The following is a 25,836-nucleotide window of genomic DNA, read 5'->3' as shown; positions in this document are numbered from 1 at the left end:
AGATTATACCGCATTACATTGCTACTGAACTCATAAACATACCTGGATTCGCAGGGCTGTACTTGGCTGGTGTTGTAAGTGCTGGAACAAGGTAAGGAGAATAAACAGAGGACAGTGCTGCTGAAGTATTGCAGCGGAGAGAGACAATTAATTTATTCAGAAGGCAGAGCGACTTCATGTGCGTATGAGGAGCACGATAACCTGCCAAGAAGGTCTTATTATTTGAGGCGTCTTATTAAGCTCCACGGTGGGCAAATCTTCAATTTATACTTTTCTGGACAATTAAAGCTAGCCTTCATGCTTGCCCACTGATAACTGCGCAGGATACAAGCAGTGAATTTTTTCATGTAGCTTTCATTATTTACTTCAGTATGTCGCGCTGTGTTGTCTACAGCCCCTGCGTATGGTTTGTTCGCTCCGGCTTTATGCAATTTACCACCAATTGGAGGCATACTGTGTACTTTCCCGAAAACATTGTGCAAAAATATTCGACAATGTTGACCAATTTCAGCGACCAGCCGAACGCTGCTAGAAAGCTGTCCCTTTTGTTAAATGTGCAATGCGCTTGAAGGCGTATATTTTTGCAGCGAGGACATATATGTCGAGATTGTTGTTTCATCGCGTAATTTCTAAGAAAAAAGCATCGTTTCCCACTAGGCTTGTAGTGGTGCCAAAGCCCCTCTCCTACTGCCAGCACAGGTTGAGAGGGCTACAGGACAAGAAGAAGCCAGTCCTTTTTGAGTGCTCGATGACAGCATCAAAACCTTCAAACGCCTCAAATTTATAGGACGGCACCACGGGCCTGCCTAATCACTTACATGCACAACGATGTTACGCAAGCGGCTGTTCGAATGATCCTAGATTACTTTCGCGTTCTTGGCCGTTGTCCTATTTTTATAACTAGAGTAATAGGTCTGTCTAATTATTGTAATTTGGCGAAATTTGTTGCCATTGAAAATTCCATATGTAGAACTTATAGCTCTGTATGACGGGGGTTCACATTAAATGTCTTCTTCTTTATTCCGATATATTTACGCGCCCTTTTTGTCATTGGTGAACGTCCGATCGCAGTCAACTGACCACGAAAATTGTTGAAAGCGCCGAAGAAAGCTGTTCATTTTATAAATTCTCCCTCCTACGTCACCTTTGATAAGTTTTTTAAATGGAGTTTCCTAGTTTTTAGCGTTATTATGAGATTAGCTAAAAATTCTTGGATCTGATTTTTGACTGTGTACGAACATTTTGTTTGGTCATCTCGCCTTTGTGTCTGTGCATTCGTTAAGCGTGACCTATTGTCAGTTGTTACATGTAGCGCGCTATAACGTCAAACTATTCCAAACTTTTCTATTCCAATTCTGCGATCAGCCCACAGCGATTGGTCGAAAACTTTTCTGGACCACCCCCACTTCACCTGTCTGTCACGCGACGTCCCAAAAACCAAGATAAGTCCCCATCTGATATGACATGTACACACTGATTATGCATAATTTCACCGAACAAAACAAAAATAGTTATTTCTCATTCGACACCTTTTTCTCATTAGCCCTCGGCTATTGGTCAAAAGTTTTCGGGGTGCACCCACATCACCTGCCTCTCACGGACGTCACAAAAGCGCAAAAACTTACCGCGTCAAAGTGACGTGTGCGCGTTGAAGATGCAATAATATGCCGAACAAAACTGAATTTTCTTCTGAACAGCCGCAGGCTGCCCCCTTCCGAAAGGAATAAAAGATGGCTGCCGCCAATCACTCCGGCACTGGCTACTCGACCCTGCCGAAGAGCACACGTTTATTTGTGTGCATTAAAACTTTTTACGTGGCCGTGCAACGTTTTCGCGAACTTTCGGTACCTTTACGAGCTCGTTCTGCCAACTCTTCTTTGCTGAGGATCCATTTTAGCGTCATTCTTGTCTCCGTTACATGCCGCCGCGATTGTCGATGAGCGACCGCAAGCTAAGTAAGAGAAAGCGGACCAATCGCAGACGCCGGCACCACCCTCTTCATCCGGTCATCGATATTCAGTGCAGTGGCTCAGCCCCATCGAATCCCTCTCCACTTGAGCATGCTCCTTGCCTCTTGCGAGCCAATTAGATAAGACAAGCCACTCAGTGCAGGCAATGTTATTCCTTTTTCAAGCAAACAAAACTGACCACCTATGAACGAGGGGGCGTTTGATTGGTTTGTTCAGACAACACTGCGGATGAGCGCCCGATGCTTGAGTCGGCAGCTACGTAAATTTGACGTCAGAAGATTGGAATAAAAACATATTGCAATAATTTTACGTTATACGGCCCCTGTTTACGACCACAAATATCTTTTTCATATGCATCTTTATGTGGTGGCTTGAAGCAGCGATTGAACACCGGACTTCTAGTGTCAAGGTCATAAGTTCCAATCCTGGTCCAGTCTACCACCTTTTCATGCTTAGGGTGGCGGATTGCACCGGCAAAAAAGTTCCGAGTGTCGGTGCTGCTTTACTAGTCAAGGAGTAAGCAAATTAGCAAGGCTTCAACCAAGAAACTCTCACAGAAGATTAGGAATTGGCCTCAGTAGTGCAATGCTTCACCACTACCTCCTTCCTGGCTCTTGCAATTAACCCATGGCCCTCAGTTCCCAGCGGTTGTGAATCACCTGACCAAGGCATCGGTCAGACCTGCGACGTGGCATAGGGTACTAAGAATCTCTGGATCCCAACAGGTTGCCACTGGAATCTGAACCTGGGAACGTTTAACACGACAACCCTATCGAGCGCGACTAGCTTATCAAGGTCTTTTGAGGAATTACCAGGCATTGCCGTGACATTATTGGCCTTAGGCTAAAAGAACTGCTGAGAGTTACACAGTGCTGACTAGCGGCGACGTCCTGTGCTACAGAGGTTTTCCAGATAACGGAGAATACGTGGTAAGATCTTATTCGTGTAGTCTTAGCGGGCAACATGGAGTAGTTCTACAACATTATTGAGAGGGTGGCTGTCGTCGTAATAAAGACAAATGGGCGATTAAGAAAAAGGTAGCACAGGCTTACGCTCCAACCTCCAGTCATTATCATGAAGAAATAAAATAGTTTTAGGAAGATATTGAATTAGCAATGGAAAAGCTGCTGAATATACTGTTGTCATGGCTGACTTCAATACAAAAGTGGCCGAAAAGGAAGCCAGAGAACAAGCAATTCGCTACTAGGACAGCTACTCTAGGAACACTAGAGGAGAGATGTTGGTAGAATTCGCGGAAAGGAATTGACTCCGAAAAATGAATACATTCCATAGTTACTGCTAGGTAGGGCAAAGTGCACTGACCGTAGGTTAATGAGCTCTTGGATTTCTCTCAATTAGAAGAAAGAGTAAAATTAATCAAGAAGAAACAGGTCAGCCTAGACGCAGCAGGGTTAAATGCAGGCGAATTCAAGCTGGTGCTCGCAAACAACTATGTAGCTTTAGAACAGTAAGACGAAGGCAGCATAGAAGTAACGACTGAAACCGTAACTAAGCTGATTTCAGGAGGTGAAGTGCGCGGTAAGACACCAAGGGAACCCGTAGGCAAGCTCTCCCAAGTAACAAAGGACCTAATGAAGAAAAGATAAAGCATTTAGATGTCTAACTCAAGAGGTCTGTAGAATTCATTGAATTGTCAAAACTGTTCAACAAGAAGAAAGTAAGGAATATTCAATATAGCACCGTGGTAAAGGCTGAGGAAGCAGTAAAAAATGGCCCTAACGTGAAATTAGTGAGACGAAAACTTGGCATAGGACGAGGCAATGTTTATGTACGGAATGTAAGCGGGTAATATCATCAGCAATTTTGATGTTATAGTCAAAGCAGCCGAATTACATACTGACATTTACTGTTCCCAGATCAGTACAGAGAGCTGCTCTCGGTACTGGATAAAAAATACTTGGAATAAGTTTAACGTTCCCTCACTAACTTATATGGCCGTGGATACCAGGTCCTTTCTGCATTCGCTCATTCGTTCAGTACAAATAAAAATAACACGACGTGAAACGATTCAGTGTCGATCACACATGGAATATATATCTCGCAATGCCCCAATACATGTCGCCGAACGATCCCGCCGCACCTCCAGTATTACCACTGCAGCTTGATGGGGCCGTAGAGCTTCCAGCATAACTCGCTAATAGGTACTCTGGCGCTAGTATCTATGGAAGCTGCAAGCATGGTGCGTTAGGCAGAATGGGATTGCTAGTTAGTGTATTCATTTTCCAAAACAACAGGAAGACTAAAAGTCATCATTTTCATCATCATCAGCAGCAGCAGCAGCCTGGCTACGCCTACAGCAGAGCAAATGCCTCTTCCATACATGTCCAACTACCCTGGTCATGTGCTAATTGTGGCCACGTTGTCCCTGCAAACGTCTTAATCTCATCCGTCCACCTAACTTTCTGCCGCCCCCTGGTACGCTTCTCTTCTCTTCGAATCCAGTCCGTAACCCTTGATGACCATCGGTTATCTTCCCTCCTCATTACATGTCCTGCCCATGCCCATTTGTTTTTTTTTATTTCAACTAAGATGCCATTAACTCGCTTTTGTTCCCTTACCCAATCTGCTCCCTTCATATCCTTTAACGTAACACCCATCATTCTATCCATAGCTCCGTGCGTCGTTCTCAATTTAAGTAGAACTCTTTTCGTAAGCATCTAGGTTTCTGTAGCGTAGGTGAGTACTGTTAAGACACAGCTGTGAAACACTTTTCTCGTTTTCCTTGGCTAAAAGTACTATCCCTCTAATACCTACCAAGCCATAATTCGGTAATGATGACGTCAGCATATCTAATATTCTTTTAGCATTACCTCTAGTTTCTTTTTTGGTACGTGCGTAACAAGCCTATCCTTGATGGCAATATTTATCTTCCAGACATGCGAGACATTCGCATATCCATTGATGGCGTAGGAACAATGCTCTCAGCGTTAAAATCTATCTTTTCGGCCGTTCCCGACAAAATTTTCGAGTTCTGTTTTAAATGCGTGTGCCGCTACTGTTTCCAGATAATCTTTAACAAACTCTTGTCTAAATCTCTGCTACCCAATAAATAGACAATAGCAAATATTCGCGTTCGTAAAATTGTTCCATGATACCATGTTTCCATTTACTGATCTACCTCTCTAACTATTATATGCTGCAAAATGTTAGAATACGTTCTTCGTTTATCGAAAATTCGTCATTTGACAGGTATGATTTTATTTGTGCACTTGATTTTCTTTTGAAGAAGTTTCTTAAGCACTGCACAGCTAGCAAAATTTTCGCACAGTATTTTATTGGCATAAAGTGCATCTAAACTGTCATAGTGCATTTATTTTAATTTCAGAAAAGCTTTCGGCACGCTACAACGCTTTCTTCTGCTTCTTAAACGCTTACATGCTTGGCAGACAATGTCATAAACTGAATCCGTATCCATATCAACAGCCAATAAATAAATTCTGCAATTTACCACTCGGACTATGAACTTGTTGGTGGCACATCAGATGTGTTTCTATAGTCTGTAATAGGACACGCTTCCTATTCTTAATCTACGTCAAAGACAAGAACGTCTCATGAGCAGTCCGGCTTTAAGCAGATTATTGTTTATTATAGAAATCTATTCGTTGTTTTCAATGGCGACAGAACCTTAGATAAGGACCTGATCCAGAACATCTTGTGGTGCGATAACGATAAATCGGAAGGAAAGCATTTAAATTTAAACACGTCCTCTCTAGCTGCAAACGTAATGTAATGAAATTTAATTGCTACTCAAAAATTAAAATATTGCTACGCTCTAAAACGTAAAAATGTCTCGTAATCTCCCCGAGAGAACCCTTGTGAAATAGACGTCTTGAAGCGATCAATTTTAAGAGGCCCTGAACCACTTGCCGAAGTTGAGAAATGCATTTGAAGGTGAAGTGGGCTATTCCAAAAATACTTTGGAACAAGATTGCTTCAGTGAGATTAGCAGAATTGGAGTTATTAACAATAAAATGTTCCGTTGGCGGTGCTTTCGCTCATTTAATATTTTGCACGGCGAAGGCTACGGCCGAGCGGGACGTGCCCACATAGTTCCGACTACTGAAAGTCACCGTGGCGCGCAGTTCAAATTTGATTTTGGATGTTAACGTAGACGGCACTACTTCCGGTTTTGACGTCTACGACGTGGCAAACGTAAGAAAACGAGCTTGCCTTCAGCGACCTCCAGTGCGCTTAGCCAGTGCACTCCTATCGGCTCAACGCTGCGGCCGTGGTATCTACGCTGCGTAGCGCACCGCAGCTACGTACAACTGTTGGGCGTACATGCGCAGCATTTGCTTTCTGCACGACAGGGCTTAGAGTGGACGCTCGCGCTCATGTGCTCATCTAAGCGTGCTATGTGGCGCGGACTGGCTTTGTTCTTCACCAGCTTGACCGACGGATCCACGTCTAGATTAAGCATTTTGAAGCGCTATCGATAAATCTCCCACGGTGACTAACCAGGAGTAGCCAGAAGTGAGCGCACGCTGGCAACCGCGCGTGTGGTCTGACTGGCCTGGCCTTAAGTTTCGCGATATTCAAGGCTAGCGGAGCGGTCAGAACTAGTAGAAATGAGCGAGAGCCGACGCCTACGACACGAATAAGCACGGCGGCGAAAGTTTTGTTTGCTACGCAGGCGGTCGCGGCCGAGCGTGAGCGTGAACTAACGAAAGGCATTTGCGTCGGCATTTCATTCTTGTGTCCATGTTTCCAACTCCCGCTTGTTCCGGAAGTGCGTTCTCATTACCGAAATTCGAAACCAAATGTTCGCTTCCTTCAGCTGGTTTATTAAATTTCTTCAGGAGACATACAGACTAAGAGTAGGAAGAAGAGTACTGATCCAAACACCCTACTTGATCGACGTCAGCTGCTGATCAATACCACCCGCGTTTGAGAATCCGCTATATTAAATAATAAAGCGTCCAGAAAAAAATATTGAGGAGCAGGCTTCTGTTGAAAAGAGAGCGTTTGGGAGACATGTAACGTGGCGCTCCCCTTGAAAGCTCCACGCATCGCGCACGACTGTGAAACTTGGCTGAGTCGCTCACAGATCGCAGGATACGCTATCTGCAGGCTATGTTTTTTCATTAAAACATGAGGAGTGGTCCAGGAACGCTTTAAAAGGCAGCCGACATTTCCATTTTTATTAGCAACACCTTTAAGCTGGCACCTCAGGAAATAAGAGTAGTGTTCTATACGAACAACAAGGAGTCCATTCTCGAATAAACGGTATTTATATGTAACTTCCTCCCATCGACATGGAAGGAAGCGTTCGTAGTTCCCGTTCTGAAGCTGGGAAAAGACCCTTCCTTGGCGGCAAGTTACCGTCCGATAGTTCTAACAAATTTTCTGTGTAAGCTTTTTGATAAATGATAAATCGCAAACTTATACATTTCCTTGAGCTCAACAATATGCTTGATCCTTATCAGTGTGGCTTTCGAGAAGGGCGGTCGACAACCGATCATCTTGTGCGCATTGAAGGAAATATCCGCGATGCATTTATACATAAATAGTTTTTCCTATCGATATTCCTCGACATGGAGAAAGCGTATGACACGGCATGGCGTTACGGGATCTTGCGAGACCTGTCGGAAATTGTCATCCGTGGAAATATGCTGAACACACTTGAAAGCTATTTGTTAAATCGTACCTTCCGAGTAAAAGTCGGTAATACACTGTCACGTCCTTTTACGCAGCAAACTGGTGTACCCCAGGGAGGCGTGCTCAGCCGCGCTCTCTTTATCGTTTAAGATGAATACACTTCGTTCTTCACTGCCCCCAGCCATTTTTTATTCCGTCTACATAGACGATATACAGATAGGCTTCAAATCCTGCAACCTTACAGTGTGTGAAAGACAGGTACAGCAGGGCTTAAACAAGGTGTCCAAGTGGGCAAACCAAAATGAATTTAAAATCAACCCGCACGAAAGTTCTTGTGTTCTCTTCACAAGGAAGAGAGGCTTGGTACCTGATCCCTGTGTAGAACTGGGTGGACAACAAATTCCTGTTAACAAAGAACACAAATTTCTAGGTGTTATCCTTGACTCCAGGCTTACATTCATTTCACGCATAAAATGTCGTAAAGCAAGATGTCTAATAACCATGAACTTAAAGTTCAATCCCACACTACATGGGGTAGCGACAGGAGGTGCCTGTTGAATCTTTACAGGAGCCTAGTTAGATAACGGTTACATTATAGTGCCGTAATATTTCACTCTGCTGCACCGAGTGCGCTAAAACTGTTAGACCCCGTTCATCATCTGGGTATCCGCCTGGCCACTGGCGCATTTAGAAGAAGCCCGGTCGAAAGTCTATATGCAGCGTCAGACGAGTGGTCACTACATTTTCAGAGAACGTACATCAGGTTTATCTATTTTCTCAATGTGCGATCCAATAAGGAACGTCCGTGTTTCAAAACTGTTACTTGACGTATCAAACGCTTTTTCATAATAAACCCTCCATGAGACTTCCTTTCTCACTGCGTGCAAGAGAACTTAGCACGGAAATGGATGTCCCTGTTCTCGAACATCGACTAATGCCTCCAACTAAGCTATTAGCGCCCTGGGAGTGGCAGGTGACAGACTGTGACGTATCGTTTGTAGAGGTCACAAAACACGCACCTGACATTGAAATCGCTATGCATTTCCGTGAACTTCATTCGAAGTACAGCTGCTCCGAATTCTACACAGACGCGTCAAAATCACATGCTGGTGTATCTTATGCTGCTGTTGGTCCCTCTCTTTCTAAATCTGACTTATTGAACCCGCGAACAAGTATCTTCACTGCAGAAGCCTATGCAGTATTGTATGCAGTAAGATATATACAGAAATTAAAACTCGACAGAGCAATTGTATACACAGACTCGCTAAGTCTCGTAAAAGCGTTAATTTCATTACAAAACCTTAAAAATCATGTTTTTATTGAACTTTACTCCCTCTTGTGCAGTATTTACATGTCACATATACACGTAGTAATATGCTGGGTACCTGGCCATAGAGGTATCGAGGGTAATGTACTGGCTGATAAAATGGCCACATCACACACATCACTACTTTTCCTACAGCTGCTGTCGCTGTCACAGATCTGAAGCTTTTCTTGCGTAAGAAACTACGACAACACTGGCAACGCATGTAGAACGCAGAAATAAACAATAAACTGCACGTTTTAAAGCCACAGTTAGGTTTTTGGCCCTCCCCAACAAAATCACGGCGAACAGATGTCCTATTCTGCCGCCTCAGAATAGGGCACACATTGGGTATACACAATTTTCTGCTTACGGGAAATGAACCGCCAACCTGTGGTCGATGTGGTGAGAGGCTGACCGTCCTCCACGTCCTCTTGGAGTGTCGCAAAGCCGAATCTGAAAGAAAGAAACATTTTCCTCTTGCATATCGTTATTGCATACCTCTTCACCCAGCTATGTTTCTTGGTAAGGAACCATTTTTCAACACCAAAGTAGTCCTCAATTTTTTAAATGAGGTTGTCCTACATCTTATGAGCCCAATAAATTCGTAGCGCATCCTCTTTCCAGAGGATGCCGCTGTGATAGTTGTCTTATATAGCACATGCCTCCAGGCCCTCTTGTCGCAAGGGCTCTAACGAGGCCATGGTGCTCTAGTGTATTTTAGAAATTTATGCATTTTTTATATCGTATCATTATATTGCAATGCACCTTAATGTTCGTAGTACACGTCATTTGTCATCGCCATAATTTTATTACACGTACATTTTATGCACTTTACAGTGACTATATTTTAGGCCCCTTTACAGCCACGTCACATCAACTTCATAGAGCCCATCACTCCATTACGAAATCACTAACACTTGCATGGCGCTCTTTGGCCATACCTGGCCCTCGCGTCAATAAAAACCACACATTCATTCATTCATTAAAACATGAGGAGTGGTCCAGGAATGCTGTAAAAGGCAGCCGACATTTCCATTTTTATTAGTAACACCTTTAAGCTGGCACCTCAGGAAATAAGAGTAGTGTTGTATACGAACAACGTGGAGTCCATTCTCGAAGAAACGGTATCTATATGGAATACCTATTCTGTAACTCTAATGATCGACCTCTTATCTACCCTACGCATCATATGATAGGCCCAGCTTCATTTTTTCTGTAGGAGAGTCACTGAGTCTATATTTACAAAAAATAAACCAAACAGCTTTACGTTATACCATCTCTAAAGCGTTAATGTTAATATTCTTATAGAGATCCCCACAATGCATGCATATTCTGGTTTCGATCGGATGAATAAAGTGTAAGCCAGTAATCTAGTACCAGAGGGAGCATGCTTTAGTTTGTGCCTGAGGAGACGAAAGCTTCCCGAAAGACGAGTGACACACATTAGAAATGTGGCTATTCCAGCTGAGGTCACTGGTTATTGTGATTCCAAGATATTTATTATAGCGGACTTTCGTAAGCGGTTCAGAATCGAGGTTACAGACAAACGACATTTTATTTATTTATTTATTTATTTATTTATTTATTTATTTATTTATTTATTTATTTATTATGTACATGTAGACCATAACAAGAGATCCGAGGTATTCAGCCCCGCACCGCCCTATTCAAGTCATTTCTTTTTACGCGACATCTGTACAATCAGTACTCCTTATGCTAAATCGTTCACTCACGGCACTACGCTCGGGGCAGCTATTATAATTGCGCTTTTCGGTAGTTGACTGGTACGCGTGATTGTCCCTCAATGGCACTGGCATTACATGTTTGTATTGTTGTACTCGTTTGTATCTAATATTGCAATCCGGGCGCATGTAATGATCCTACAAAAGTAAGTAACAGTAAATAAATATCTTTAAAAAACGGACACTTGTTTTACTACAATTTCGTTCTGATCGGCTTTCCTCTCTCACACTCGACCACACCGCCTTCGCTCAGCTGAATCGAAAGAAATGGAGCGCTGGGGGTGTGTTCCAAAAGGGCGCGCCTTCATTTTTTAAGTGGTACGCGTGCGCGGCAAATTTCTTTTCTCTGCGTCTGTCTAAGACGCTTTTACACGGTGTACAGTTAACGCGCCAAGAAGTGTTTGTACCCAGCCTTTCCACGATCGTACGAGTCACAGTCAGAGGAAGTTAAGGTGCTTAGCATAGACTCCTAATCGTTCCGCGTATATAATGTCATGGAGGCCAGAATTTGAGGTTTGAGGTTTATTTATTTATTTCTTTCTGTACATCAACAGAAATAGAAGCAAAAGCAAAAGGCTATACAGCCTGACAGAGGCTTTTGCTCCGGGATACAGTTCAGCAAGCAGACATAAGCAGACAAAAGATAATCATAGAACAATCTAAATTGTCTCTAGTTATAAAAAAACAAAAAAAATATAACAGAGTAAAGAAAACAAGCAGATCGACATTCATATATTGTAACAAGCAGTAAAAAAAAAGAAACAATGTGTGCTAAGAAATAAAACACAGTGTAGATTGAGTAAGATAAAAAAGTCAATACGCATGGAGGTTGTAACCAACACTCAAACAGTAATTAAACATATTCAATGCAATTTTCAAGAAGAATTGGTTTAAACCTATTTTTGGAAATTTGTTTATTTAGGTCTAAAATGTTGCCAAGTTTATTAAGCAGACTGGGCATTTGATGCAGAATATGCTGCCGACCATAGGTAGTTCTAATTTTTGGTGTTCTAATACTTTGTGACCGGAGGCAATATTGAACAGATCTAGAAGAACTGTACGAGGGGTATAGCTTATTATTTTGGATATGAAGAAAAAGCTTAAGATAATAGATTTGATTAGTTTGCAATATGAAATGTTTAGTAAAAAGCGGACGCGTGCTGAGACCTTGCGGCTGACCATAATATCCCTCAAATATTCGTAGTACCTTTTTTTGTAATGTGAGTAATGTGGTATAGTTCTGTGCTGTCGTTGTGTCCCAAATCAACACGCAGTAACTAAGCCTGGAATAGAATAACGTATAATATAGCGCTTTCTTGAGCCAAAGTGGTAATAATCGGCTTAACCTGTACATACATCCAACACTTTTGCTTAATTCTAATGCTAATTTATTTACGTGTTCATTCCAAGACAAGTCTTCCTGGAACCATACGCCCAGAAATTTTTGAACCTTAACTTGCTGAAGCGTCTGGCCTTCAAAGTAAACATTTAAGCTTATATTCCGTGGCTTATTGATAGGTGCAAACAATATGTATTTAGTTTTACTCACGTTTAGTCGTGACTTCTTGATTTTAAGCCTACAAGACAGCTTACTTAGATAGGTATTTACACTTCCTTCAAGGTTAGAAATTGAAGCATCAGCAAAAAAAATATTAGTGTCATCGGCGTACATAATTATTTTAGGAGAATCCGGAATGCGACACAGGTCATTTACGTAAATTATAAATAACAGTGGACCGAGTATAGATCCTTTTGGGACACCTTTGTTGACCTTAGCATGCGAGGATGTTTCTTGATTAATAACTACATATTGGTAACGGTCTGTCAAGTAATATTGTAGTAATCTATTGGCAATACCACGGACGCCGTAATTATTAAGTTTTTCTAGAAGAACGCTATGACACACGGTATCAAATGCTTTACGGAAATCTACAAACAGTCCCAGCGTGTAAAGCTTTGACTCGAAATTATATAGTATCTCACTTTTAATATCGAGTAATGCAAGCTTAGTGGATTTGCCTTTTTGAAAGCCAAACTGGGCCTCACTTGGGATATTATACTTCTTAAAAAAAGTTTGTAATCTGATATTTATAGCACTTTCAAACACTTTCGACAGTATCGGAAGTACCGATATTGGCCGATAATTTGCAATTTCTTTGTCATTACCACCTTTGAAAACCGGACACACACGAGCTATTTTCAGTTGATCAGGAAAAACTCCAGTAGAGAAAGTTAAGTTAGTAATGTATGAGAGCGCGGGCGATATCACATCAGCAACGTATTTTATTGGCATAGGTTTGATGTCATCATGTCCTGCCGCACAGTTGTTTTTAATCTTAGTTATTAATTCTTCAGTCTCACGTCATGAAACAGAATGCAAAACTATGGAGTTAGGTAAGCCACGGTCATTTATCGATAATCTTGGATCATCGTCATCACATATCTCATCGTAACCACAACTAGTAATGAAGTAATCGTTCATTTCAGTTGCAACCTCTCTGTAGCCAAGGCCGCTAGAGTTAGCTAAAATGCTAGGGACGTGGTTTTGTTTTATTCGACCGGAAAGATTTCTAACTTCGTTCCAAATTCTCCTGGGATCATTACTTATTTTGCAAAATAAATTCTCATAATATCTGAACTTAGCACACCTTAGTTCACCATTTAGCTGGTTTCTGTACTTTTTAAACTCAATAAATAAATTTATGTCGCGTGTCTTTACAAATGCATGGTACATGCTATTCTTCTTTTTTATTTTTTTAAGTAAGATATTAGTTATCCAGACTTTTCTAATTTTCTGCCGTTTTACGTACCTTACAGATATACCTGGAAAGCATCATTATAACATTTTATCAGTTTAGACATGAAAACGTTGTATGCCAAGTTAGGATCCTTTTCCCGGAACACGTGACTCCACTCGGTCTGAATAACATGATGCCGGAATACTTCTAGTGTCCTAGCGTTGATCTGGCGTGACCGCACTTTTTCATTAGCTTCGCGACTATCACTGGAAGAAGGAAAGGTACAAAAGATAGGTAAATGGTCGCTTACTTCTACAACCAGCACTCCAGCAACGCAATGCGGCGGGTGTACCAATTTAAAGGAGGAAGACGGGTAGCTGACTGGTAGGATGTGGCATGGAATTGCTGTTAATCGCAAGTTATAGCCCTCACAAGAATGCGAAAAAAAACAGATAAAGCGTGCCACAAGGAAGAGACTATGACTTTCCTTGTTTCAGAAAACAGATGGCTAGAAATGGCGATAGCCGAGGGGAACACACAAGTTTTTCTTCAGAACTTATTGGCGAACTGTTATGCTTGTGGACACTGATATTGGTAGTTCCTCAGGCAAGTCTTTCAGGTTGCTCATTTTTGCTTCAAGAATCTCATTGGTCACACAAAGAAATCACTATTATTCATTGTTGTGTATAGCGTTTAACGGCTCATATCGCCAAGCTTTTGTAACCTGCGAAGCAAGCACGAAACTATTGAGTTTAACTGTGTCTGTGTTTCATTTCATTTCATTTCATTTTCATGGTTATATTGCGCTCAGTTTTACACAGACGATATTAAGGAAGGACAGGACGTGGATGGACGTAGCGCAATGTTATTACCTTGAAGACCCCTTCATAGGGGTATTACATAAGGGGTGGGAATACATTAATACATAATTTGCATAATACATACCTGAACACGCAAACAACAACAAGAAACTACATGAGCTGCAGTGTTACATACGTTAGCGCAAATACATAGACCTAAATAATACAGACTCAAATTGCACGAGCATGTAAGTCTGTAAACACAAGACATTTTGATTGTAAAAGTGCGCAGTGACACTCTCCATGAACGCACAAGGGCAAATGATGCAGGCGATTTTGTGGGGCAGGTTGTTCCAATCTGTAGCGACATGACAAAAGAATGAGGCGCATGCGAGGTCGGCCCACTTGAAAAGTGTGCCGTGTACGATGAGATGTTCGGGCGGCGGGGAGGATGTAGGGTGGTTATTAAGCGAGCTGTGATAAAACTTATGGAAAAATGAAAGGGTACCAGTGCGCCGGCGCGTACAAAGGGGAAGTAAGTTCAATTATTTCTTTAAGTAAGATATGCTCAAGTCATATGAATAATTAGAATGGATGAACCTTGCCGCGCGGTTTTGAACGGCTTTGAGTGCGTTGATGAGACATGTTTGGTGTGGATTCCATATGGAGAATGCGTATTCCAGTTTTGGTCGGCCTATTGCCTCGTAGGCCAGTAGTTTAACAGGTTTTTGGGCACGTTTTAGATGACGCTTGAGAAAACCCAGTGATTTCCTGGCAGATGAAATGACGTTACTGACGTGTGTTCACCAGGATAAGTCGTTCGACATAGTAACACCTAGGTACGTGTAATGCACACAATGGAGTGTTATTAATTGTGTATTGGTAAGGAAATGCCGACGAGAAAATACCATCGCGCCGACGTGAAAATACCATCAAGTTGCATTTCTTAGGATTAAGTTCCATTAACCACTGGTCGCACCATTGCAGTAAACAGTTAATGTCCTCCTGAAGTAAGTCTTGATTAGATGTGCTAGGAATTGTTCGATAAATGACGTAGTCGTCTGCGAACAAAGGAACGTTGCAAGACACGTGCAGGAGCAGGTCATTAATGTATATTAAGAAGAGTAAGGGTCCAAGAACAGATGCTTGGGGTACACTGGAAGTCACTGGTAAGTGGTTAGAAGCGCGGTTGTTTACTGTAACGAACTGAGATCGGTTTTTCAAGAAAGCTTCAATCCATCGCAAAATGTTGGAGTGAAGGTTTGCAAGAGAAAGTTTCAATAGTAGTCGTTGGTGTGATACCTTGTCGAACGCTTTTGCAAAGCCTGGAAATATCGCGTCTGTTTGCAGGTTAGAATCTAAATTAGTGTGAATATCATGCAGCAAAATGGCCAGTTGTGTTTCGCAGGAAAAGCCTTTGCGGAACCCACGCTGTGAAGAATGAAAGTATTTGTTCAAGTCAAGAAACTTCATGATTTCTGTGTACATGACATGTTCCATGAGCTTACAGGGCACACTCATTAATGAAAAGAGGCGATAATTAAGCGGGCGATTCCTGTCACTTGCTTTGTGGATGGGAACAACCATCCCCACCTTCCAGTCATATGGTATTTCACCAGTTGAAAGCGACTGCGAGAATAGTAAACACAGTAACACCGCGGTGACATGTTTAGTATTCTTTAACAGTTTAGAATTATTGTTATCCACACCGGCTGACGATTTGAGTTTAGGATTGTCAATTAAGGACGAAAACCAGCTGGGGAAAATGTAATTGTTGGCATAACGCTTGTTGCATTAGTACGTGAAGAAAAGGGGGACGTGGTAGGCTCTTTTGTAAATACAGAGTCAAAAGCTGCATTAAAAAGGTTCGCGCACTCTACATCGTCGACCATTTCACCTCCTTCATTGGTAAGTGTTACACTGTGCCTTTTTTTAGGGTTTGTCACATGCCAGAAATTTTTTTGTGTTATTGATTAAAAGTTTCCGAAGGTCATCACCAAGGTGCATCTTTCGTCTTGCGAATCGCTGATAGGTATGCCCGTTCAGCAGCGTAGTATATTTCGTATGCACACGTGTCCATCCTGCATTTTGTGGCACGATGCATGCGTTTCGTTTTGTTTTCTAGTGTTTTTAACGAATTGTTAAACCATGTTATTTTTTTTCATGTGTTCGAAAGGTGATTTTGGGTATGAACCGGTTCGCTAAGTTGTTTATTTTTTGTTTGAATATCAGTCAAGTTTCATGAATGGAGCAGTTATGAAATGGATTTTCGAAGGAAGGTAGAAAATTCTGTAAACGTTCACATATTGCATCATAATTACCGTTGTCGTATAAGTGTATAGTTTTCTCGCGCTTCTGCCGCAGAGCTGGAGCAAGGCGAGTAGAAGCATGGATGACCTTGTGATCACTAATTTCTCTAAGAAAGGTGATGGACGAAAAACTGTCTGGACGGTTGGCCAGTACTAAATCTAATATGTTTGCAGTGGCTTGGGTAATGCGCGTTGGCTCTAATATGAGTTGTGTCAGAAAAAAGTTGAGGCAAACGTCGAGAAAATCTCTAGCTTCGGTTTGGCGTACTAGACAGGGTACTGTGTTGTGCCAATCAATGTCTGGTAAGTTAAAGCCTCCAAAAAGAAGAAGGTAGGCATTAGGATAGCGAGAGCAAACCACATTTAGTACAGTGTTTACATTACGAGCGAAGTCGGCGCTATTGCGAGGGTGCCTGTAACATACACCTAAATTTATAGACTGTGGGGCGGCGTGGCATAGAATAAACAGTAGTTCTAATTGCGATGTGATGTGAATAGCAGAGCAGAAAAACTGTTGAGGAATGGCAATAAGCACACCTCCTCCTCTAGTCCCGGCACGATCTTTTCGAAAGACGCTGAAGTTTGGCAAATCAGCCAACACTTTCGAGTCATAGATTTGGTTACAAAGCCACGTTTCCGTCAGTACAAGAACGTTGATGTTGGATGACAGCACAAGGTTAGACACGTGTTCTCGTTTTGGAATGAAGCTTCGTATGTTAGTATAACTTATTGAAAGGGAAACATGCTCCAAAAGGTTTCGTTCGAGGGGGTGGCTTGTTTTTTGATGATGTGATGACTGTTGTATTTCTTTCAATCTTTGCGATGCGTCATCGAACACGTAGCGCTTAGAAACAATGAAGAGAGTTTTAAAGCGCAATGAAAATGGCACAGATTTGGTTTTCGCAAAGGAAATGAGTTTCCTGTGAGCGTCCCTAACTGCTGGGGAAAAATCCTCACCCATGCTGAGATCAGTGCCCTTGAGTTTGCGCCCATTTGAGAGCACCATTTCCTTTTTCTTATAATGAATAAACCTAACAATTAGGGGCGCGGGCGATTAGCAGAATAGCGACCAACACGATGCGCTCGCTCTATATATTGAGGTTGAAGTGGCACGTTCAGGTGCTCTGAGCATAGACGTAAAATGTTTTATTCAGATGCGGCCGACGTTTCTGATGCTGCTGTGTCAGAAAGGCTGTAAAACACAAGATTGTTTCGCCTTGAGCGATTCTCTGCATCGTCAACGCGGGCATTCAGAGCGTGAACAAGCTTTGCTGTTTACCCGGTAGCCGCCCGTATAGTCTGTATCTCGATTTGCATTGGTAGTAATTTCTGACAATGGCCCTCCAGATCCGCTAACCTCTTGCTTAAGTTGGTCAGTGCAGCACTTGTAGCTGTGCATTGACTTTGAAGGCCCTGCATGGCGGCTGTTATTGTGGTTTGGCCAGCGGACAGTTTTTTTTTTAGTTCGGCAAGCCCAGTATCAGTATCAGGACCAGGGTTCATTTCAATATCCCCTCACTGTAACAAAAAAGCTCTAATGACACTAAGGCACTCACAAACATTATCAAAGCAGCACTACGTACCTACCTGCATAATATACTCCTAGTAGTCGAATAATTAACTGGAAGTACTGCTCCATCTGGTCATGCAATGGCGATGCGCTGAAAATGCCTGGCTCAGAACAGACAAGTCACTAATTCGAACCCTAGTGTTTGAAGTGATTTTCTTTCTTGTACGAAGCGTTTCTCGGCGACTTAAATTACGATAACATTACCAGAACAGCCGTGTGTGATCCGAGTAGAAAGAAGAGAGAAGAAAAACCACCCGAAGCGTTCTGCTGGCCTCGTCATCACTCTGTTTGTTTACCTAACCTTGATGTCATGTTTTTTGCTTTCAGTATTAGTGCGCTGGTGAAAATTGATGCGGCATGTTTCCAATACTTTTTCAAAGTTTCTACCCCTTCTATGGTTTATGAGTAGCTTCAAGAAACTAAAATAGATACAGCGGTTTCATGTGAGTAACTTTTCATATATCCAACTGTTGACGACAAATACTTTACTCCTATCCAGCACAATATCATCAGTGATAAATTCCCAAACAGCAATCCTCTACGTCGACGTCATCTCACGTGGATACAAAGGCGCAGACGAGCACGTCTTGATGATAACACGCAGCACCGGTTAAGTATAGACCTTTTTCTTTTTTCTTTGTGCCTAACTCAGATATCCCACCGAGTAATTTATTTAGTGAACAATAATTTTAATACACCTTTTGAATGGTCACAAATGAAGAGCTCTTAAAATTTATTTCTTCAAGAGGCCCTGAAACACTTTTTGAACATAGCACGAAAAGGTTTCTGATCTGTCGCAGAGGCTGCTGCTTACATGTGAGACAAACAAACCTAACTGCACCGCATGCAGCAGGGAATCTAAAATCCCGCGTAATAATAACGACAAACCACTTGCTCTCGCTTCCGCAATGACGTCATGGAGCGTCATCGAAAGCAACTGGCCCATCGAGTATATTTGCTGATATTTCGATTGCTAGAGTATTCTCACTAACGCAGATTTCCCAACATTACGGTAAAGAAATGCAAAAATGCATATGTTTGCGATCTCAAACAGACAGAAAATCACTTTGCACCTTTGCACGGGGCGTGGCTGCGTCGGCTGCGCGTGGACTCCGAGATGGCAGCGCAGTGCTGCGTGGCACAGCCTCTCTCCCGCAGCCGTCACGGTGTTTCGTCACGAGCCCTCTTGCTGCTGCGACCCTAAACATTTCGTCCCGTGCTTCGCTCTGTTGCTTTCGCCCTTGTGTAGATCCCAGTGCGCTAGCGGAGAAGAGAGCGAACTCCGGGTGCAGGTGCGATAATCCCCCTTATAGTTGAAGCATTGGAGACATTTTCTTCGCATGGTGTTCATGAGACGACGCCTTTGCTGCGGAGACCATTCTGTAAATAATTAGAACATTCTTACATGGTTCCAGTGACTAAGAAACACTATGGAGTGTGCCATATGTCTCTTTGTTGGACGCGAGTTTATGCAGTGTTTTAATTGGGTATATTTTGCTGCTTAGTGCCATGATTACTCCTTATGTGTGATGGAAGGTACTGTGTAACGCAATTTGCAAAATAAAAAGGAGCTGTGCCTCGTTGCAGGTACTATTTCGAGATACTAACGAAACACCGCCATTTTTAATGGAAGTCAACATCTACAATCGTAGCATTAGCCTACAGATAACTTAAACCGCTGAACCACAATATGCTCTTTAGCGCTAGCAGCAGCCTTCATATGTCAGCCAGTGTCTACCCTGTAACTGTTCGCAATATCGCGATAGGAAGCTTACGTCCTGCAAACACATTGCCCAGAATATTCATAGGTTGCTAAATCATGAATTCTTTCTCATTTGAAAAAAGCAATCAGTTGTGTGGTGTAAAATGCAGTTCAGTTTCGGTAAATGTGTTTCGAGAAAGGACGCACGAAAGTCGCTCAAGTCGCTGTTGAATTCGTGACCGCATTACGTAAGGGGTTAACTTCGGCACCACTCATGTCGTGGTTCCCTGGCATCCGTTTGGTTACCTGCTTTAGTGCGTAAGTAGCTGACAAGGCCATTTTCCCTGTTTATTTTTTTTGGTACTGTAGCCTTTCATAGATTTCGGATATCTGGATGCTGATGAAAATAAAAAATTGCTGACATAGAGAACAAGGTTAACCTATACCATGATCATTCATCAACCCTCTCACCAGCCCTATCCCTCCCCGTTCCTTTTCTCCAGTGCAGAGTAGCAGGCCAGAGCAACTTATAGCTCAGGCCAACCTCTCTGCCTTTCCGTAAATAAATTTCTCTCTCTCGACAGCGTCTGTACTTGCTGGAACCCCCTATACTGTCACCATGCACCAAGTGGCCTTGCAAACCACACTATAAAAGTTAACCTATAGATTCATGCGTATAATATGTACCTTATACAAGCTGAGCTCCTATAATTGGCCACCTGACAGAATGGCAAAAAAAAAAGCGCAAATGTTCTTCTTGCTAAGTCCCTGTATCCTCCCCTCACGCAATAATCCTTCGCGAGCCTGTGAAGTAAGTATACACGCACACACACACACATATATATATATATATATATATATATATATATATATATATATAATTTTAGTTACTTAAGAGCGCGACATTTCAACTTTACGAAAGAAGTGGCACGACAAAAGAGCTATCTTCTGTTGCCCAACGTTCCTGACTCAAGCGGTTCCTAAACTTGATTGAGTAGAAGAGGTAGATTGACGGCTTCAAAGAACCTCTGTCTATTTAACACGCGCGCAGTGGGGCTGTGGAGCCCATCAGTTGATGTCACACAAGAGCGGCAACAAGGACGCGTCCATGCCTCTGCATGCCGTCAGCCGCAGCGCGCAGCTATATACGTGATGCGACCGTTGCTGTGACGCACACCAACCGTCCACCAAGCGCCATGGTGCGTCGGTCATGCGTGCGGATTTTCAGGCAGCTCGGACGCCGGCTATGCCTGTGGTGCCGCAGTTAGCCGGAGCTTGTGAGGTGTTTGCGCTAGTGCGCCGATATGAGCGTGAAAATGTTATTTCCTGAAAGAAAGTTCGCCGGACTCTCGCGATCATTAAGCAGTGCTTAATTGAACTGCATTTATAGTTATACTTGGCATGTATTCGCATCCCATTGTGCTCTACAGTGAAAGTCGCTTCGTTATGCATTCGCATACATTAAAATGTGGTCTTAATACCTAATCCATTACGCACGTATGAAATAATGTGAGATCATCTGCTATCAGACACAACCTCACGGCTAATGGTGGTCATATGCACCGATATTTCAAAGGGATAGTGTTAAGGGCCCCGTGTTGCACAAGATCCGTTTTCGGGGTAGGCGCCCAGGTCCGTGGCCGAGAAAATCATCCCGAACCACGCATATTCTACATAGCACTAAATTTGTTCTTTTATCACTAAGCTTGCCTATACCTTGTCTGACGTTCTTTACCTAGTTATTCCTCGGGATTTTGAGGTTGGCAGCCGACGAACAAATGCCGCGAAAGAAACCAGCGACAGCGCATGCCTTTTATGTTAAACATTCTCAGACTGAAACATGAAAAGTGAGAAACAGTAACAGAACATCGGCCTACGTGAGAGGCCGTGTTTCTTCCAGAAAGCAAGTCTTCGTGCATAGATTTCGCCGCCAGCGTTTCACGGTATACATTGCGGTGGCGTATAAACTGCTGTTGGCCGGAAGGGTCAGAAGTAGTCAGGGATCTTTTATTGCTATCGGGGGCGTTGCACTCTTAAAGGCGAAGGTTAAGCGCTCTCCAAACTTTTTTGTGAAGAATCACATCATCGCACCCGCTCTTTCATTTTATAATACTTGTTTTATGCAGGACCTTCTTAGGTTTAGAGCATACGCACAATGACAATTTAAATAATGAAACCATTATAATTTTGGCTGTGCGCAATCAGTGGAAGGTGCTCAGTTTTTCATGTTTGTTGCCTTATTTTTGATAAGGCAGGTGACACCCTTTCTGACATGATCCATCCACCTATCGCACATTTTTTCTCGTATAAATGAATCATAACGAAATCATTATTTCCCGAAATAATTAGTTCCTATGTGAGGTGATAACATTTTCATCAGTTCTAGTAAAGGCAGGAGGAAAATGCTAATGAGTCTGTCTGATTGAATAAATAATTTAATTTTCGTGGCCGTGATAATTCGCAGGTTGCATTGAAATTTGAGAAGCTGTAATTTCAATGTACTTCATGATTATATTGCGCTTAGTGTTACATTGACGACCATAAGGGACGAGACGCGGACATACGTAGCGCATGCCCCTTATGTTCGTCAATGTAACACTTAGCGCAATATAATCATGAACGTCCACCAACTAGCCCCATCCATTGCTTTATAAATTCAATGTACTTGTCGCGGCTGCTTTTCTTATGCCAATTTATTTCAAATTTTACAGCTATTATTCTAGGCTTGTTAATGACAGCGTACAGCATACTGATTATGAATATGGGATCCTTAACTAGGGTAAGTAAATACTTCGTTAACCAGATATCGCAGTGACATAATAGTTAGAAGGTGTAGAATGCAGTTGAAGGACTAACATGCAGAAAACAACTCTGCAAATGAATACAAGGCAACAGAAAGGAAGCCAATAAATATAGCGCTGTAGACGATACGCCATTTGAATATTGTTACTACCCTTAAAACGGGTGCCATAACTAGGGCTGGATTTAACAATACGCTTCATTCCCGCTCTGGCGCGCTCCTTCTAGCGGTTCACCAAAAGTACCTCGCGTATCGTTTCACATTTGGTAATGACACACCCACGTCAGAACGACGAGTACGCAGAGCGCATTATCCGCGAATATATTGCGACATTAGAGAAAGTGGATACAGATGGAAATTATTGAAATGAGGAAGAAGCATTTAAAAAAATCCCTCCGGCAACTTGTAACTGTCAGTCTCTAAATTATGCGGTTGATGCGGGCGCCTACACAGGAGCACCTACACGACCGCTGCAACGAATACAGGACTAAAGCTGCCACGGATACGCATACGCCGAGGCATGCACCCGAGCGTGCGGCTTTATTGGTAGCCACGTCAAATTATACAGCACTTATTCATTCCGGCTGAATTTTCTTAGCCACGATGCAGCATGCTAGCCAGTTGTGTGAGCGTTCCGTCTGCGCGCAGCCAGATAAGAAATTGTGGATCGGTTGGCTTATAAACTGTTCGGTGACTTCAGCAGTTCATCGAAAAATCGGCGTCCGTGTATGGCAGGCTAGCTGTTCACTAGTGTAGGTACGGTAATTGTTGCGAGGGGATGATCATGTTTCTGAGTCATGCTGAAATGACGAAATGTGCGGCAACAGAAGGGCTAACGAAGAAAGTAATATTTCTGTCCTGTATGCTGCATTAATCGACAAATGTTCTGCAGCTTAATTTGTCTTTCAGGCCTTGCCAATGATGTACGATGTCATATATATATTTAGTGATCTCTGTTGAACCACAGCACTTTTTCAACGCCTAATGATGTTTATATATACCAGGCGAGAACCCCTCGTTTTTTACCAATACTCACGCACAACCTCGTGAATACGTAATTTTTAATCACGTGGTAAATATTCGTAAAAGGAAACGCCCTATGCAGACACAAGCGAAGGCGAAAGCTCGTGCTGAGTTTCAGTCTGGATATTCCATTCATTGAAGACAACCTGTATTTAGGGCTGATGGATATGGGGAACATGTCCACTGTCTTTATTTTCGCTGAAATGCGCCATGATGTCATCAGAAGCAAGACCTCGATTTAGGGAAACAGAATTTATTTTGTAATAAATTGGCAGTGATTACTAGACTGATTACTGGCCGGAAACATCACACAGCGCTTCCTATTTGAGCGCCTCAAATTCGTGGCTAAAGTCACTATCCAACGTGTTCCGTTCACAATAAAAAAAATTTCTTTTCTCTCCAGTCGTCAATACCTTGGCTAGTCTACATCACTGTTTTATTATTTTCATTTTTATACTTTCTTCTGTGACGACATGGAATTCTTTTAGTCTTGTGCCTCATTTGAAATGAGGATTTTAGAACCGTTTCTTCTGCTCTCTACGACTGGCTGCGGTGGTGTAATTATTAATGGCTTTTGGACCTTTAACATAGAAGGAGAGGAATCTGAGCGGTTTTATGAATATTCTCAAATTGAACGCTTAGGCATAGAACTAACGAACGGCCTTTGCGTCATCATTCAATTCTTATATCCATGCTTTATAACTCAACCTTTTAAACCATATCGATCACTGTTATTGCTTCTGTATTTGAGACATTCCATCAGGGGAGCTGTCTGTCAGGAGAAAGCAGCTCACGCTCATGACACAGAGGTAAATACCAGGCACTCTGATCTTTAGAGCTATTGAATCTTTAGTAATCGCCTGGGGCATACACGAGGTCTCTCCCAGAAGTTGGTGCAGTAGGTTCAAGAAAGACACGTTTGCAAGCTTTGCGACACAACATTGTGCTCGCTTGCAAAGTTCTCCCTATTAAATGGACCAAACAAACTGAACCGCTTATTCTATGGCTAGACGAGTGTGTGAAAGTCTTTGATTTCGTCATATCCATAAAATAATGCTGCTGGAGCCCAAATTTCCATGTTGGGGGGCATAAAGTCACCAAACACTAAATCCAGCGAGCACTGATACATTTGAGGCCTATTGTTGTAAGTGCATGGCGAAAATGGTCGCAATATTAATGCACAAAGCGTAGGGGCACAAATGTGGTGGAGAACCCCGTGCCCGCCTTTCGACAAATTTGATCGAAAGTTGCAAATGAAGAAAGCTGACTCGACCAGCTTGGCCCTATCTTACACACTCGCGGTGCACAACTCCATAGCACTTAAGTGACACCATCAACGTGAAGTTGACTTTTCCGTTGTTTATCCGTGCTTTTCTGGCCTCGCCTCATCTTTCTTTTTTCAGTTGATGCCGTCTAACTGAATTCAAATCTGGCCGCTGGTGTCAACCCCTCGAAAGAATTATTGGTTGCTGTCATAAGGTTTACATTCAACGCAACATTCTTTTCGTCGCAGCTGTTGCCAGCATTTTTGACCCTGTCGTGGCGTAAATAATTTAGTTTTCCATTTTGCTAGTGAAATATTGGGAACGTACAACCGTCCCAAACCAAGCGTTTCTACTATAATTCTAACAATCGCTGAGCAGAAGAGAACGCGCAAGATCGACCTTTTCATCTGTGTAACAGGCGGAGTCTAGAAGAATAGAAAATCAGTGAAGTTGGAACGTATCCATTTTTTGCAAAGCGCACCAACGAATAAACACTTTCTGTTGCTTTTGTTAGTTTGTGCGTTTTGCAAAAATAGACGATGTGGATGATCATCCTAATTCGCATCATTCTTGGAGTCTTCACAGACTTTCCACAAGCAATTTATTTTTGGGACAAAACTGTTTCTTTAAGGGTATCCTTTCGATAAGGCCTTCACAACACTTCGTGAAATTATGCAGCATTTATGCCAAATTTCACAAGAAATTGCATATTAAAGCTTTGTTGTATCGGTTCGTCTGTATACATTTCGAAAGGGGTTCCCGAAAAGGTACCCACGAGAACTTCTGCCTTCTCATGCAACACTTCGGCTACAATAAAAGGTCAACCTGGTTCGTTCGACTGGACAGAGAGAGGAAGTTGCATGGCTACTACCATCTCCTCCTTTGTTTGCTAACTCACTGAATAATCTTTTCTAGAGACCTCGCAGAAGAATCAGTTTTCTTTAGCTGGAGTACTCGGAGACGCATACATTTCATGCCAAAAAATGAATATA

At 42.5% G+C, this 25,836-nt stretch overlaps 1 long non-coding RNA gene across 1 annotated transcript; it reads left to right on the top strand.

Moving 5' to 3' along the window:
- Window positions 1-22,534, top strand: LOC140212864 (uncharacterized). The gene is made up of 3 exons (XR_011889827.1): window positions 1-91; window positions 18,554-18,663; window positions 22,468-22,534. It is a non-coding gene; the product is annotated as an uncharacterized lncRNA (long non-coding RNA).
- Window positions 22,535-25,836: the final 3,302 nt, after the last annotated feature.

Source organism: Dermacentor andersoni, chromosome 8, assembly GCF_023375885.2.
Source record: "Dermacentor andersoni chromosome 8, qqDerAnde1_hic_scaffold, whole genome shotgun sequence".
Lineage (NCBI taxonomy): Eukaryota > Metazoa > Arthropoda > Arachnida > Ixodida > Ixodidae > Dermacentor > Dermacentor andersoni.
The sequence above is the reverse complement of the archived record's forward strand: the minus strand, read 5'-3'. Positions and strand labels throughout refer to the sequence as shown.